Raw genomic sequence first — 15,221 nt, 5'->3', positions numbered from 1 at the left:
TTCTTCCTTATTGTCTCATAGCTCTATATTTTTACTAGTATTATTCCAGTTCACATTTTTTCTTTTCATTAAAAGTGATCTAACCAACTTCGAGCTCCAGATAAAGGGTGTAAGCATGGTGGTGGTGGGGAGAGGGGTAATACTGTAAGATACACATATAGCCAGGCCTAATAGGAAACAGAAAGCTTCCTTCAAGAGCTATACCTGCTGCTGACTCAGTGTCTTTTATTTTCCAGAAATTTCTTTCTGCTCCCATCTCTTCTTCCCCTGACAGCTTTCTCTGCTTACTTATGGTTTCTGACCCTACAGCATGTTGCCTATATACAACATTGACTCATTTTTTTTCTTTCTAGTCTACTTCAGCCCCAGCATGGAGTGACTTAGCAGGGCAGCAAGCCATCACCATAGGCATACCATCTTTTTGAGTACAGTGTTTTTGTTCATATTCTTGAAAAATGATCTCACTGACTCAGCCCTACTTATTGATAGGTTCACTGTGGGTCAGGGCAGCTATGGCAATACGGAGGGAATCAGATGTTCTGGGAGTTATAGGTGAGGTGCGTTAAATGAGAAATAAACCTCTGGTATACTTGGTAAATGCGAGTATATTGCATCCTCAGTATGTAAACCTGTCTCCTCCTTTTGGTTTATTGAAAAGAACATACATATATCTATGGGGAGTTAGAGATAGACCCAGATCTCAGTTCTACCACTTCTTTCCACGGTAACCTTGACTGACTTATTCAAGCTTCTGTTTTCTCAAATGTAAAATGTGGATAATAACTGTATCATACAAGGTTATTGTGAAGATTAAAAGAGAAAAGATCATAAAGTCCTTTGTAGAGGGTCTGACACATGGTAGGCTACCCCAAATGTTAAATTTCTCTTTCTTTTTACCCATAAATTTCAATTTAAGTATCATTTTATCTCATAACACTTCTGAAATTACTTTCCAATAATACACCAAATTGTAAGTCACTCCTTTCTGTGTGTTATTACCTACTTTTTATTATTTATTATCTTAATTTATTAAATTAATTCATTAAATAATCTACTAAATTATTATTATAATTTCTGTGGTTTTCTCCTTGACCAAATGGAAAGAAATTTGAATCCAGGGACTTTTTCTGTTTATCTGAGTATCCCCATTGCTAACACATTGTTTAGCATACAGTAAGAATTCAATACTTTTAAAATAAATGCATATATAAATAAATGAGAGGCAGTGGACTCAAGCCAGTCACTCTGCAGAGTAATGCCATTGGACATAAATGAGCCTAACAAATCCCCTCTATCCACTTTTAAATAAAGCACCTCGAAAGACCAGGCTAGATTCTTGTTTCTACCAATGACATCACATTTGTTTGAAAATATGCTTCTTCCAAATGTAAGCCCAGGAGTAAAGAGTCTAAGAGGAAAGCTTCTTAAGCTGTGAATAAAAAGTGATAACTTGAAATCATGAACCACACCACATTTCAACATAAGATAAAACACCTAGACTTTCTGTACTCACGGGGATGGAAATTTTTAAAAACATGAAGGCTCTAGAAGTGTGAACTTCATCTTTTTTATATTTCAAAAATCCTATAATCCTCCATAGGTTTTAGTTTTTTTTTAAGTTTTTACTGTATTCTTATTCTATATAAAAGCTGCTAGTGTGCTTAACAGAAATAAATCAGTGCATTTTCCTGATTGAAAATCCTTAAATGAAGAGCAATTATTACCATACACCAGGGTTTCTCAACCAGCACTATAGACCTTAAGGGCTGGATAATTCTTTGTTGCAGGGGCCTGTGCTGTGAACTGCAAGATGTTTAGCAGCATCTTTGGCCCCTCCTCGCTAAGTGCCAGTAGCACATCCACCCCCACTCCCAGTTGCAAGAACTAAAAATGTCTCCAGACATTGCCAAATGTCTCCTGGGGGCAAAATTGTCCCCAGTTGAGAACGATTGCCATATATCTTTAATAGACATTATTTTTGAAATTCTTGATCTTTCTTTTTCTCAGTCTACCAACCCATATATTTTTTGTGTAAAATATGTCTTAAGATGGTATCTAGTCTCTTTGATGACTTTCTAGGTATAGAGCACCTCTATCACCTCTATCACCAATGACAATCTAATATAATACTGGCCATATTAGATATATAAGTTATCAGGAATTTTCACAGGAATAGAGTTTGACAATGTGATTGGAAGGGGGCATGTAGCCACAATCTTCAAGGAATAAGGGAGATTTATGTAGGGGCAGAATATTGCTAAAACAAGGAAGGTGTGTCAATGGTATTATTTAATGACACGAGAGTCAAAGCTGGAATGATGTAAGAAAATGCAAGAAAATGATGTGGATGAAGCAATGAGGAATCTTCACCTCCAGGTTTAAGGGTAAGAGAGGTATGGGAGAGAAAGCCAATGTGGGAATAATCCTCAGAGGAGAGACAGCTTTAAGTTACAGAGGGAGTACAGTAAAGATTCAGAAGATGGGTAAATGTGGAAGATGGTGTCAGAAAAATAAAAGTACAGAGCTATATGGAAATTACAGTCTGAAGGAGTAGGGATGACTGGGGAAGCCTGGGCTTCATGTGGTGACATATAAATACGAATAAAGAGTATTTTATAAACAACAGAAATTTATTTCTCACAGCTTTGGAGGCTGGGAAGTCCAAGATCAAGGCACCAATGTTTGGTGTCAGGTGTGGCTTCTTGCTGAGTCCTCACATGGCAGAAGAGATCTAAAAGCAAAAGAGATAAAAAGGGAAAATGAGACAAATGCCATATCTTCATATGGGAGAAGGATGGGAGGGGAAATGGGCAAGTTAGTTTCCTCACACTGTTTTATAAGGGGTTCTGTTAGGCCATTCTTATGTTGCTATAAAGACATACCTGAGGCTAGGTAATTTATAAAGAAAAGTGTCATTGGCTCAAGGTTCTGCAGACTCTACAAGCATGGCACCAACATCAGCTCAATTTCTGGTGAGGGCCTCAGGTAGCTTACAATCGTGGCAGAAGGCATTATGGGAGCAGGCATATCACATGGTGAGAATGGGAGAGAGAGAGTGGGGAGGTACCACACACTTTTAAATAACTAGATCTTGCATGAACTCACTCATCACCAAGGGAATGATACTAAGCCATTCATGAGGAATCTGCCCCATGATCCATCCAATCACCTCTCACCAGGCCCCACCTCCAACACTGGGGATTACATTTCAGTATGAGATTTGGAGGAGACACACATCCAAATGATATCAGGCACTAATCCCATGTACGAGGGTCCTACTCTCATGACTTAATCACCCCCTAAAGGCCTTACCTCTTAATACGATTGCATTGACCCTTAAGTTCCAGCATATGAATTTTGTGGGGACATATACATTTAAAGCACTGTGGAAGAGAAGAGGCAATTTATAGAATTCCTACTGATATCTATTCACCATTCATATTATTATAATTGCAGCTTCTTGACCACTTTTCTTCCAATAACATTTTCCTTCACCCCAATTCAGCCACTCCCACCCATGGGCACATCCTATTACTATGTAACTAACAATAATTAAAACCTCTCTGTTGGCTGAATTTCAAGCACCATATTTTTTAACTCCACTTCCTGTCTAGCTCATTTCCTCTAGCTCTCTAATTCCAACAATTATTCAAACAATTGGGTAACATAAAATCAATTTGTCTTATCAATATTTCACTGTCCCTTACCCCCTCAAGTCTTCTTTTCCCTCCAGACTTTGATCTAATATCATGGCCAGTCATCATAATCACACCTTCTTTACATTCTCCACTTCCTTGCCCCTTTCTCATTTTGGTGCATTCACTTTTCTAAGCCAAAAGTCGAATCCAAATAACAACCTATTTGATAAATTCCCACTATATTTTTCTAGTTCATTTGTTCTCCCTCTGTCTTAGATAGCTATTTAATACTCTTTTCTCTCAAATGCCAACATTTTTCCCAATTTCCATGCTCAGCTGATGACCTTCCCTCCAATTTTACTACAAAAATAGTAAAAATAGTCAAGAGAGAACTTCCAGACATTTCCACCACCACATTTTTACCCCTGCCTATATTGTTGCCCAAGAATCTGGCACTCCTTCTTTTTCTATGGATGTAACATTGGTGATCCTATAACCCTACACTTCAGCACTAAATCGCTCTTCTTTCTTCTACTCAAAGACACTGCCCTAGCAAATACTCTCTTGTTAGTACAGCATTATTTTTGTCCATCACTACTGGATCTTTCTTGTAAGTCAAGAAACAAGCTATTACTTTTATCTTTTTTTAAAAAGAAAAATCCTCTTTTGCCATCACTTCTTTCATCTACTGCTCCATTTCTTCCCATCTCTCTACAGAAAAATCTCTTGAAAAAGTTGTCTATTCTTTCCCCAACCTTCCTACTCTTGTTCTATTCTAAATCCATTCTCATCTCTTATAAAATGTCATAAAACTTCTCTCATCAAGGTCGCTGATGAATTCTATAGTGCCAAATGCAAGAGTAAATTCTCTTGTAAATATTCTTTGGACTTGATCTTGATGTAGTGTTTGAGACAGTTGGTTATTATCTGTTCCCTCTTTCTGAAACATACTGCTGGTTTTTCTTCTATCCTCCAGCTTTTCTTTTTTAGTCTCTTTAATTGGTTCCTTCTATTTCAACATCTTGTTATCGTAAGAATATGCCAGGGCTTAGTGCTTAGACCTCTTTTCTTTCCAACTTACGCCCATTTTCTTGGGGACCTAATCCAGAATCATGGCTCTAGATGCAAACTATACAATGGTTATTCTCAAGTTTACATTGCTCACATTAACTGCAGACTCATGTAACCATCGGTCTACCCAAGATCAAATTTGCATGACCAAAAATTGATTTCTTTTTCTTTTTTTTTTTTTTTAATTTATTTATTATTATTGTACTTTAAGTTGTAGGGTACATGTGCATAACGTGAAGGTTTGTTACATATGTATACTTGTGTCATGTTGGTGTGCTGCACCCATCAACTCATCATTTACATCAGGTATAACTCCCAATGCAATCCCTCCCCCCTCCCCCCTCCCCATGATAGGCCCCTGTGTGTGATGTTCCCCTTCCTGAGTCCAAGTGATCTCATTGTTCAGTTCCCACCTATGAGTGAGAACATGCAGTGTTTGGTTTTCTGTTCTTGTGATAGTTTGCTAAGAATGATGGTTTCCAGCTGCATCCATGTCCCTACAAAGGACGCAAACTCATCCTTTTTGATGGCTGCATAGTATTCCATGGTGTATATGTGCGATTTCTTTTTCTATCTCAGCAAACGACAACTCCATTCTTCTAGTCATTCAAGAGTCATCCTTGATCCTCCCTTTCTCTAATGCGCCATAACAAATGTATCAGCATATCCATAATCATTCCTCACCAACACCACCACTAACTTTTTTGTTCAAACCATCACGGTATCTCACTGCGATATTGCAATAGCATCGTGACTGGTTTCCTTTGTCTTATCATCTGCCACCCATAGTCTCTTCTCAATATAACATCCAAAGATCTTGTTCAAACCTAAAGCAGATTACACCTCTCCTTCGCTCCAACCCTCCCAACAGATTTCAAACTGACTGTTAGAAAAAGCCTAAATTCTTAGTAAGGACTGAAAGGCTTACACAATCTACTTCTTCCCTCAACCCATTTCCTTCTGTGCTCTCATCTTCTACTATTTGCTAATTCAGTAGTCCCCAGACTTTTTGGCACTGAGGACGGGTTTCGTGGAAGACAATTTTTCCATGGATAGAGGGTTGGGGGGATCGTTTCAGGATGATTCAAGTACATTATATTTACCGTTAGATTCTCATAAGGAGCACACAACCTAGATCCCTCACACGCACAGTTCACTATAGGGTTTGCGCTCCTAAGAGAATCTAATGCTGCAGCTGATCTGATAGGAGGCTGAGCTCAGGCGGTAATTCTTGCTGGCTTGCCACTCACCTCCTGCTGTGTGGCCCTGTTCCTAACAGGTCATGGACTGGTACTGGTCTGAAGCCTGGGGGTTGGGAACCCCTGCTCTAAGTTACTCATCTCCAACCAAGTAAATCCCCTGCTGTCCTCTAAATATGCCAATTAAGCACCTTCAGACTTACTATTCCTTCTGAGTGTTCATTGCTTCCACAGATCACTACATGGCTTTCTCTCTTGCCTTCTCTAGGCTATTTACATCACCTAAGGCCATCCCTGACTTTACTAACTCAAACCGCCTCCATCCTCAAAATAATCCATGTTTCCTTTGCTTTAATTTTTCCTTATCACACATTACAATGCAGCGTTCTATAAATTTATTTATTTGACTAGTTTATTATTTATTTCTGTCTTCTAGAATGCTAAGTGAATACTGGCTCATTACGATATACTTTTCTTAGGTTTAGTTTGGGTTAATATTTTTATTGGTAATAGAATGTGATCTGAAAAGTTAAGCTGTTATTGCTGGCAAAACCAAGGAAAAAGAACCCACTTATGATGCCAAGGTTTTAAATTTGCCATCAGACTTACAAATTCTACTTAAAAATACCATAGTGGATGTCATCATTGTGGAAGGCTTATTTCATAAGTGATTTATGCTGTCACCTTCTTAACAGTATGGCAAAGTTAAATGCAGGAAGAAATCATGTAGGAAGAGAGAAATTTGGAAATGTATGTTAATAATAAAGATGTATTTTAAGCTAACATTTTAAATAAAGCAAAATAGAAACAGAAAGAAACAGGAAAAGAAGGCAAGCAATATGCTATATCTGGGCCTCACACAAATAAAATAAGTTGTAGCTCTTGAAAAGTTATAGAAGCAGTAGGTCCTGGAAGCAGTTTGCACTGATTCTAATTGTTGTCTTCATTACTGAAAAACAAATAGAAAACAGCTGAAAGCCAGGAATGAACATCTAACTGGAAGAATTACCAGTTCAGACACAGGCTCTTTTTATGTACACAGATAGATGAAATTGATATATATAATTCCATGTAACAAATATAAAGGGAGGCTAAACTTTAATGTCTTATTATTTTTATATGTCTCCTCATGATTTATATTATAAAATATACTATGGGTGCTACAGAAGAGATAGTACAAGAAGTCAAGTGAATGTGCTGCACTTAAAAGAAATGTTAGCAGTGAACTATTATATTATTATGATAAAGAATGAGATAATTGAGAAAAAGAGTATAGCAAGAGAAGAATAATGATCCAAAGACCAAGTCTTCTAACATTAAAAGCTTCAGAGGTGTGGAAAAACTGGTAATGAAGACAAAAAAAAAAAAAACCAAAATGATAAGAAAAAGCCTGTGGGGTAGTCTCTGTTCAGAAAAAGACATTTTTGTTTGCTTTTGTTTTTCTTGAAGAAATCAGTAATCAAGTGTGTGAAATACTGTTGTTAGTTCATGAAAGATGAGGATTAAAAACCTAGATTTAGCAAAACGGAGATGTTTGTAATCTTGATAATATCAGTTTGGGTAAAGCTGTAGAGGTTAAGAGCCAGATTAGAGTAAAACTCCAGAGAGCATCTTGGAGAGACATTGGGGAAAGTAATGAGTTTGGCCTCATGAGGAAGGTGAGAAATGCACTGGTACATAAACAAGAAGTTACTGTCAAGAGGTTTTCTTTTTTGTTAAGATGGGGGTAATAAAAGCAAGCCTGTAAGCTGATGAAAAAGATACAGGAAGAATAAAACAAAGAAAATAAAAATCTTGATGCAGGAGATTTAAAGGAGACTGTCTGGGTCAATGTTGATGAACAGGAAGAAGGAGAATGCAAATAGGGAAGTTTGGGGGTTTTCTTAGGTCACTGAAAGATGATTAACAGTAATACAAAAGAAGCCAGAATATCTGGATATAGAAAGAGGCAGGTTAATAGATGTGGTGATAAAAATTTGTGGATGCTTTTGAAATGGTTTTCTTAATTTTTCCTCCAAGAAGATATTTGTCCTTCTTAAGAAACTTTTTAGTACAACCTTTATAATTTTATAATGATGTATCCTGTCTTATTTATGTGCCTTTATATGTGATTTTGTATTTTCCATACGAATTTGGAAGTACCTTCTATAAAGGAACATTTCCAATTAATCTTTTTTTCTCTCTCATTTTAGTTACTGGAATTATATAATTTAAAACACAGATTCAGTCTTTTGAATTACATTGAATTTAAAATGTAACTAAGTAACATTCACGTTCTTCTCCACCTTTAATATATAATAAATGGGGACCGTATCTTTGGGGAGGCAAGCATTCCTCTCTAAAATACTATTACTTAAGGCAGATGGCAGAGGAGAAAAATGGTCTATTCATTAGCTGGCTTAAAAGAAACTGAATCTAAGGAAATACAAAAATCAAATTCCAAAATGATTGATTTGCTTCTGGCCAAGATGGAGTACCCAGACTGGCCTCACGCTCCCAGATGAAATAACTAAATGAACTGAACAAACTATATGAAACAACGGCTTTCAAGACTTTGGACATCAGGCAACAAGAGACAGTTTTCCATGGGAGAGGCAAAACAAATGTGATGAATCCTATAATTTACCCAGATTAATGTCTCAAAATAGTTTTAAGGCCTGACTGCAGGGAGGGTGAATGAAGGCAGACTACCACAGCTGAGGAGACAGAGCTAGGAGTCTGAATAAGGCAAGGCAACTAACTCACAGAGCAGAGTGCTAGAGATGAGAAGCTTGCAAAGAGAGACAGGCACAAGGCCCTCCTAATGTATTCAGCTGAGAACTTCAAAGTACAACCCTGAGAGGAAACTATCCAAGGCCAGGAAAAAAAAAATTGCCTGAATGAAAAGGACGTCCATTGAAAAGGACGATTAAACATTTCATGTGTACAAGAAGTGAGAGGAAAGATTGAGCATGTTTACTAGATGTAGAAAATATATTTTTAAAAGATGTAAATCAAACTTCTAGAGAGAAAAACTGTTATGTCTATGATGACAAATACATTGAATGAAATTAATGGTAGATTGGACATTGTGGAAGAAACAACTAGAAGATTTAATGGCACAGCAATAGAAAATATCCCTAGTAAAACACAAAGAAAAAAATGACTGAAGAAAAATGAAAAGGGAATTAGTGAGTTATGGGACAACTTAAAGCAGCCCAATATATATATAGTTACATTTATCAAAGGGAGTGAGAGGAAACATAAAGTTATTTGAAGTATTTAAATAAAGCAGACAAATTTTCAAATTTGAATACAACTTTAAACCCACAGATCCATGAAGCACAACAAACCTCAAACTTAAGAAACAAAACGACATCAAGTCACATCATTATAAAATTGCTTAAAACCAGTGATAAGAAATTTTAAAAGACCCCAGAGAAAACAGGACCTGCTACAAATAGAGGAAAAAAGGAATGACAGCAGATTTCTTATTAGAAACAGTGCAAGCTAGAAGGCAGTAATACACATTTTTGGGATAAAGAAAATTTTAAAATGTCAACTTAGAATTTTCTACTAAATGAAAATTTCTTCTGGGGGCAAGATGGCGGAATGGAAGCTTACACTGTTTGTCCCTCCCCCACCTTTGCTGGAACACCAAATTTTAACAACTATCTGCACACAAAAAACACCACCACTGTTATGCCCAGACCGTTTATTCCCCGAAGAAGACCACCAGAGTCCAGAGTCAAAGCTAAGCAGCAAGGATCTTTATTACAGGTTCGAACCTGGAGCTCTCACTTGCTCGTGAAACGAGACGGGCAGGAGAGCTCCCCTACTGAGCTCCGAACAATGTTATATAGTCTAAGGAAAGTAGGCATAGAATCATTATACAAATTAGAGGTATGATTGGCTGGAGTTTGAACAAAGCGATTTGGCAAACTATGATTGGTTCCCGCCATTTCTGATATTTCAGTACAACCCTTGAGGCGGAAGAGCAGTTTTACACAAAGGCAGTTAATTATATTGCATCAGATTGCACGACCAGTTTATGGCTATCTTGCTTAAACACACCTTGTGACCTGGCTATCTTACTTAAACATTCCTTGTGACCTGGCCTCAGAAAGAGAAACATGTACTTACAGAACTTACGAAACCTCTGGTACGTGCAAAGATTAGAGAGCAGAACAAGGGTGTAGCGGGTGGGGGGCGGGTACACATCTATCTTTGTGTCCTTTCATTTCTCCCTTCTCATAAGTAACTGGATGTCCAATCTTGGATTTCCAGAGTCTTATAATATAGCCTCACTTTCTGGGTGCAGGAGAGGCTGGTGATGGCTACGGAGGACCATTAGTTGGATGGTATCAAACCTTTCTCTGACAAATTGTAAAATTTTATTTACCACACAGGGGCCTATAGTGAATAGAAGTAGTAAAGACATTAGGGGGCCTAAAAGGGGTGCCAGAAGGGAAAACATTGAAGAGCTCCACTAATTGTTAGCGGCTGTAGTGAATTGTTGCTTTTTCATTTCTAAGCTTAGTTCATGTAGGCGTTGGACTCTTTCCTCAACTAACCCTGACTCATTTATATAGAAACAGCATTCTTCTTTGAGGAACATACAGGTACCTCCTTTCTCAGCTGTGAGTAAGTCTAAGGCTCTGCGGTTTTGAAGGGTGACCTGTGCTAGGGAGGTGAGCTGCCGCTGAAGGGAGGCTAGGGAATAGGCGGAGTCTTCCATAGCAACAGAGAATTGTTGTAACAGCTTGTCGTTTTCTATCATGGAGTGTTGTAGGGCCCCTCCTGCTAACCCCGCTGCGACGACAGAGGTGGTTAAGGATATTCCGGCAATTAGTGGTAGAAAAACTGCTCGTCTATGTCGCACAGTTTTAGTTGGGGCGGTCCCTGCCCAGCCTATGAACTCTGCCGGGGTTAGCAGTGTCAGTCGGGGAACTAGGGTAACAGGGATACACAACTGTCCGTCAGAGATGCTTTTGGACAGAGTTTTTAACAGAGTCATATTACACCAGAAGAACACACCAGGGGGAGCATATATGGGACTATTAGGGTATGTAGCCGATTGGTTGCAGAGGCTGTTGCTAAATGCCGAATAACAATAGGGGTATTTCTCTTGGTATGGGTCACAGTACAGGGCTACATCGGGTATCGTGACTATCGATGAGTTAAAACCTGTATAGTTTGTGGGAGGGGAGGATAGAGGAACAGCCGTTAATGGTGGTCTTCCTAGGGTTGCACACATAAAGCAAGAGGACAGGTCGCCTAAACCAGTGAGGTTGGCGAATGCTAGCCCTTCCCGTAATAGAGTTAGCCAGGAGAAGGGCTGCAAGTCTTGTGATAGCTTGGTTTCTTGCCTGTGGATTTGTGTGTGGATTAAGGGTTGAATCTGGACTAGACTTCTCCACAGATATAAATGGCTACTGGGCCAGGTACTAGTTGATGAGTAATATACTCCCCCATGTTGTGGGGTTGTCCACCGAGAGTCCCATGGGTCTCTAATTATTCAAGTGTAAGTGACGGGAGACTCAGTTTTGTAAAAATACCACCCTTGTCGTTCTCTCCAGTATCGGACAGAGTGCGTCTTACAGTAGCTATATGGGCAACCTGCACTCTGGTGCCACCAATAATTTTTACAATTATATTCAGTTTGATCATATTCAAAACAGATCATGGGTATTGCTGGTTGGGCAATCTGGAACCTAGTGAAATTGAGGTAAACTATAGTATTATACCCTGAGGGGGGGGCAGTCTGCGCTAGCTAGCAGTTTACCCGCTTGGGGGGTTTCCCCGGGGTGAGTTTTGTTCTCATAGAGCCAGAACCTCCAGACATAGGGATTAGACGGCGCAGCAGTGAGGAGAGTCAGATGCATAAGGCATAAAAGCATAGGTAAGCTAGACATGGTTACGGCTATGGGGATGACGGCGCAGGGTTAGCTTTAAGGGATTGTTCTTAGCTTTGTCTACAGTCCATGTAACCGGTGCTCCAGACGGCTCGAGAAGGTCGGATGTTGGGTCCACTGGTTTGACGTGTGTGTAGTGGATCCACGAAGCGATGCCTTCTACTTTGAGAGTGGTGGGAGTAGTCAGGAGTACTTGCAGTGGTCCTTTCCACCTGGGTTGAAGAGTTTCTTGCTGGTGGCGCTTGACTAGGACCCAGTCTCCCGGCTGGAACGGATGAGGCGTCGGCGGAGGTCCTGCCTCGTACAGTTCTCGTAGTCTGGGCCAAATTTCCTGGTGAATTTTCTGTAAGGCTTGTAAGGAGAACAGGAGCTCAGAGACATTTTCAGTTTCAGGTTTGAGTAAGTCATCTTTTAGACTGGGGACCAGGGGTGGGGGTCTGCCATACATGATTTCATATGGTGTGAGGCCTAGTCTGTAAGGGGTATTTCGGGCCCGGAACAGAGCGTAGGGGAGAAGTACTACCCAATTAGCGCCAGTCTCCATGGTCAATTTAGTTAAGGTCTCCTTCAGAGTCCGATTCATCCTTTCTACCTGTCCTGAGCTTTGGGGCCTATAAGCACAATGTAATTTCCAATTTGCCCCCAGAATGGAAGCCAAATCCTGACTTACCTTAGCAACGAAGGCTGATCCATTGTCTGACCCTATTTGGACGGGAAAGCCATACCTGGGGAGGATTTCTTCCAAAATTTTCTTTGCTACAACCTGAGCAGTTTCTCTCTTAGTTGGGAACGCTTCTGTCCATCCTGAAAAAGTATCTACAAAGACAAGTAAGTACTGATACCCATATTTTCCAGGCTTTATCTCAGTAAAGTCTATTTCCCAATAGATACCAGGCCTAGTTCCTCTACACCTAATTCCTGTGGTGGTCTGGGTTTGGGGGCAAGCATTGTTTAGTTGGCAGGCTTTGCAATTTGTTGTGACATCGCTGGCCAGTTCAGCTATGCGCCTGATTCTAAACTTGGCGTGCCTGATTAAGTCCATCATTCGCCGGGCACCCAGGTGGGTTGTCCGGTGAATGTGTTCCAACACCTGCCGTCCTAATTTTTCTGGTAGGATGGTTTGGTCATTTATATCAGTCCACCACCCATTTTTAACCTGTTTTAGGGGAAGCGTGTTCATCCATTCGCGATCCTGTTCGGTATAGTCGGGAAAACATGGCAGATTTCGCGGGCCAGGATCGGGGAGCTGGAGCGCGAGGAGCTGACTGGGAGCTTTTGCTATGCTCCTTGCGGTTTGGTCGGCTAAGAAGTTGCCTCGAGCAATTGGCGTAGTTGGTTTCTGATGCCCAGGGCAATGTACAATAGCCAATTTCTTTGGTTTCCACAAAGCAGTTAATAGAGCTAGGATCTCTTGCTTGTTTTTTATTTCTTTGCCTTCGGCTGTTAATAGTCCCCTTTCTCTGTAGATGGCCCCATGTATGTGCGCAGTAGCGAAAGCATAGCGGCTATCCGTGTATACTGTTAGTTTTTTCTCTGCCCCTAGGGTGAGGGCCTGTGTAAGGGCTATCAGTTCGGCTCTTTGGGCCGATGTCCCTGGAGGCAAGGGTTCCGCCCAGATTACCTCAGTCTCTGACGTTACAGCCGCTCCTGCATACCGCTGGCCTTGGTGGACATAGCTGCTGCCATCAGTGAACCAGGTGAGTTCTGTGTCGGGGAGCGGACGATCTTGCAGGTCCTCCCGCACCCCATGCACCTGAGCCAGTATCTCAGTGCACTCATGGGATGGGGCATCCAAGTCTGGATTTGGCAGCAGTGAAGCAGGGTTTAAAGAGGTTGGGGGCAGAAAAGTTATTCTGAGGGGGTTTAACAGCAGTCCTTGATAGTGGGTGAGCCGGGCGTTACTCATCCATCGGTCCGGCGGCTGCCAGAGGACGCCTTCAATGGCATGCGGGGTTATAACGCGCAACTCTTGCCCCATGATAAGTTTATCAGCGTCTCGGACCATTAGGGCGGTCGCCGCGATTATCTGGAGGCAGGGTGGCCAGCCAGCAGCCACTGAATCTAATTTTTTTGACAAATAGGCAACTGGCCTCTGCCAGGGGCCTAGGTACTGTGTTAACACGGCTTTTGCAACACCCTTACTTTCATCCACGTATAAGTGGAAGGGTTTGGAGACATCAGGGAGCCCCAGCGCGGGGGCTGATAACAAGGCAGTTTTGATTTGCTGAAAGGCCAGCTCAGCCTCTTCCGTCCAATTGAAGGGCTGCCGTTCCTTTGTTGCCTGGTATAGGGGCTTGGCTAACTCAGCAAATCCGGGTATCCATAACCTACAGAACCCTGCCGACCCCAGGAATTCTCTCACTTGCCGTGTTGACTGGGGTCTAGGGATGCGTAGGACTGTTTCCTTTCGGGCTTTGGTTAGCCAGCGTTGCCCCCCTTTTAATAGGTACCCCAGATAAGTTACCTCCGACTTGCAGATCTGAGCCTTTGTTGCTGAGGCTCGGTAGCCTAGCTCCCCCAGAGTCTTCAGGAGGTCCTCAGTCCTTCGAACACAAGTTTCCGGGGACCTGGCCGCTATTAAGAGATCATCAACATATTGCAAAAGAGTTATTTCAGGGTGTCGCCGCCGGTACTCACCCAGATCTTCATGAAGGGCTTCATCGAACAGAGTTGGCGAGTTCTTGAACCCTTGTGGCAGTCTGGTCCATGTTAGCTGACCGTTGATGCCCCTCTCAGGATCCGTCCATTGAAATGCAAAGAGTTCTTGACTTTTGGGAGCCAGAGGAAGGCTGAAGAAAGCATCTTTTAGATCAAGAACGGTATACCACTGTTTTTTGGGATGTAAGGCACTCAGAAGGGTGTATGGATTGGGCACAGTGGGATGTATGTCCATGACCCTTTTATTAACTTTTCTTAAATCCTGTACTGGCCTGTAGTCCGTACTGTTGGGTTTACGAACAGGTAACAGTGGAGTATTCCAGGATGAGTGGCAAGCCCGTAGGACTCCCTGGTCTAGGAGTCGGCGGATATGGGGCGTAATTCCTTCTCTTGCCTCCAGGGGCATAGGATATTGCCGAACCCGAACGGGGTCCGTCCCTGGCTTAACTTCCACAAATATGGCAGGTCGATGTTTAGCTAGCCCTAAGCCCCCAGTTTCTGCCCACGCTTCAGGGAAACGCTGGAGCCAAGAGTCAATTCCCTGATCGGGGGGCTTTTGCTCTTGATGGAGTCGGTACTCATCTTCTAAGGTGACAGTCAGGATAGATATTGGCCTGTTTTGGGAATCAGTTATCTTGGGCCCTTCTGGCTCAAAGTGGATTTGGGCCCCCATCTTTGTCAGCAAGTCCCTCCCTAGTAGAGGGCAGGGGCTCTCTGGGATGACTAGGAAGGAATGGGAGACTTTTCCCGTTCCTAAGTCT

The 15,221-nt window shown here is 41.4% G+C and overlaps 1 long non-coding RNA gene across 1 annotated transcript in view; it reads right to left on the bottom strand.

Annotated features, from left to right (window-relative positions):
- Positions 1-2,611: 2,611 nt before the first annotated feature.
- LOC144334601 (uncharacterized) overlaps positions 2,612-15,221 on the bottom strand; it is a 374,306-nt gene continuing 361,696 nt past the window's right edge. The window contains exon 3 of the long non-coding RNA XR_013404564.1: positions 2,612-2,731. This is a non-coding gene — a long non-coding RNA (uncharacterized LOC144334601). The remainder of the gene's footprint in view (positions 2,732-15,221) is intronic.

The sequence above is a fragment of the Macaca mulatta genome, chromosome 14, assembly GCF_049350105.2.
Source record: "Macaca mulatta isolate MMU2019108-1 chromosome 14, T2T-MMU8v2.0, whole genome shotgun sequence".
In the NCBI taxonomy this organism is placed as follows: Eukaryota; Metazoa; Chordata; class Mammalia; order Primates; family Cercopithecidae; genus Macaca; species Macaca mulatta.
Note: the sequence above shows the minus strand (reverse complement) of the source record. Positions and strands in the feature narration are given on the sequence as shown.